Source organism: Myotis daubentonii, chromosome 2, assembly GCF_963259705.1.
Source record: "Myotis daubentonii chromosome 2, mMyoDau2.1, whole genome shotgun sequence".
Taxonomy (NCBI): Eukaryota; Metazoa; Chordata; class Mammalia; order Chiroptera; family Vespertilionidae; genus Myotis; species Myotis daubentonii.
The window spans coordinates 81,906,709-81,909,212 of NC_081841.1; the positions used below are offsets into that span (position 1 = coordinate 81,906,709).

The following is a 2,504-nucleotide window of genomic DNA, read 5'->3' on the forward strand; positions in this document are numbered from 1 at the left end:
GGCCGATCCCTGCAGGCCACACTCCCCACCAGTGCACGAATCTGTGCACCGGGCCTCTAGTTTTTATATAAGGGCATTGAAACTTATTACATTGCTCAATGTATAAAAGTAACCAACACTTGTGTCTATAGAGGTATTATAGTTATTTGTTTTGGTTTGTCCTTTGAGGGAAGTTGAGGCCACCGGATTAAGAAAAGGAGGCAATGTGATGTAACAATGGATTTGTGCCGTCACTGCATCTGAGCAATTTCTACAACCTGGTTTTCAAATATATTATTATATTATTACTAGAGGCCCAGTGCACGAAAATTCATGCACTTGGGGGAGGGTCCCTCAGCCCAACCTGCACACTCTCACAATCCAGGACCCCTCGGGTAGGGTTCCTAGGCCTGGCCTGAGGTCAGGGCCTATTGGGGCTTTCTTTCCCCTGGCTGCAGGCAGCTGGCCCTGACCCCGCCACTGCCACCGCTTGCCATCTATGCAGCACTGCCCCCCTCCCCTGTCACCAGTATTCTCCCTCTGCAGGTGACAGGCATGGGGTCGATGGCTTGGCTGGCCTGCGCCTCCCTCTCCAGGGTGATTGCTGGCCAGCCGCACCCCTACCACAGCGTCACCGGCCAGTGCTTAGGCCTTCCTCTTTCTTTTGTTTAAGTAAGAGTAATGTTTATTGAGTGATACAGATCTGAGTACTATGAAGGGTTTACCAGGATGGAAATTCACTGCACCCCACCCCTGCACCCCCAGCGCCCAGAGACTACAGTATTTTGAAGTTACACACAATGGCCATAGCTGCTGAATAACTGTTGGTAACAAACAAACCATAGAATATTTATACTGTATCACATCGAGTGATTATAGAAATCCATTTATATATTGTTTGTATAAAATCTTTCTTTCTGTAAAATATAGTTAAAAAATTAGAAAGTATAAAAAACATGTGCTGAAAGCCCCGCTAGGACAGCCAGTCTGTAAACATCCAGTGAGTATGTGCTTCAGAAGGGCACCCTTGGCTCATGCCCACAGCAACTCCAGCAGGACTGGCGAGGGTGCGCCCCAGCTGCCACTCCGGACAGGACTGAGCTGGACCACGGTGGGTGGTACAGCAGGGCCTGGCACTGTGTCCTTCTCCAGCCTTGCATCAGGGTCAGGGTCAGGGTCAGGGCTGGGGGCAGGCAGATTGCAGTTTCACTCTGAGTTCCATACTCAGCCTAAGTTTGTTTGCAACTCATGGCTTTTCCTGGCTGCTCAGAGGTCCTTTGGTGGGTGCCCTGGTGGAGATGCTGGAGAAGTGCCCACAGCTGCCTGGTTGGGCGTCTCTGTGGCCCAGAGCCTCTGTCCTGCCTCCTGCAAGCCTGGTCCCGGGCAGAACAGCCTCCCCTGCTCCTCAGGACTACTTTGGTCTCAGTGCTTGGTCCTGGGTTTCATCAGCCTGGGTTTCTTCCTGGTGAGGCTGATCTGAGTTTCATAAAAAAGCCTGACCAACACTGGCTGTGCTGAGCCTCATTGAAGAGTTTTTCATGCAGCAAGGAAGAGCCTTCTGGGACCCTCCTCCTCCTCCCTCTCCTCATGTCCTCCTCCTCCTCTTCCTCCTTCCAGCCCATGGTCACTTCTTTTCCAGCTGCTCCAGCAGTGGGTTGCCTTCTGAGTCGGGGTCTTAACGCTGTCGGTCCTGACAATGCAGGTGGGGCGATGCCGGTTGAACATCAGGATGAGCTGTTGCCGCTCCGGCTTCAGCTCCTCCATCTGGGTTTTCAGTTCCACATTCATGAGCTCCAGCCACTCATATTCCCGCTGCAGAAACCTCTTCCATTCCTACTTCTTATTCCAGCATGGGGCTGCCACCACTTTGTTCTTTTCCCAGCACTTTTCCCTCTGCTCCTCTTCCTCCTCTATCTCACTTTTCACAGGTTGAGGCCTCTTGCCCAGTTTCACCCCCAGAAAGTGCAAAGGGGCAATCATGGCCCCAATGTAGTGTATGTCAGCTCCCCTGTAGTCAGGGCCAAGCTGGGGATTCCGGTCATGGGGCTGAGCCCTGGCAGAGAGGCCCCAGTCATGGAAGGGTCTTGGATCTGCCCAGGTATCATAGTAGGAGGAGTGGCAGTCCAGCCCTGCAGAAACCACGGGGAGAGGCTGCAACCCCGGGGCCTGGGCCAGGCTGCAGGTGCCATGCCCGCTCTGGAGCCACCATGGCTCCAGCCCCACCCTGCAGCGTCCACTTCCGCCAGCACCTCCGGTGTCAGCCGCCCAGCATCCCTCCCACAGACTGTGGCCTGGGTCTCCCTTTTTGTTTTTTAAACTTTTTTTTTATTGCTTAAAATATTACAAGGAGTAGTACATTTGTCTCCTTTTTTTTCCCCTTGACCTTTCCCCGGCCTCCCCTACCCACCAGTGTCTTGTGTCCATTGGTCATGCTGATATGCATGCATACAAGTCCTTTGGTTGATCTCTTACCCACCCAACACTCCCCAGCCTTCCCGCTCTAGTTTGACAGTCTGTTTAATGCT

General features: G+C 52.8%; 1 pseudogene; it reads right to left on the reverse strand.

The window, feature by feature from the left end:
- Positions 1-1,603: 1,603 nt before the first annotated feature.
- LOC132226202 (jun dimerization protein 2-like) lies at positions 1,604-2,102 on the reverse strand (annotated as a pseudogene).
- Positions 2,103-2,504: the final 402 nt, after the last annotated feature.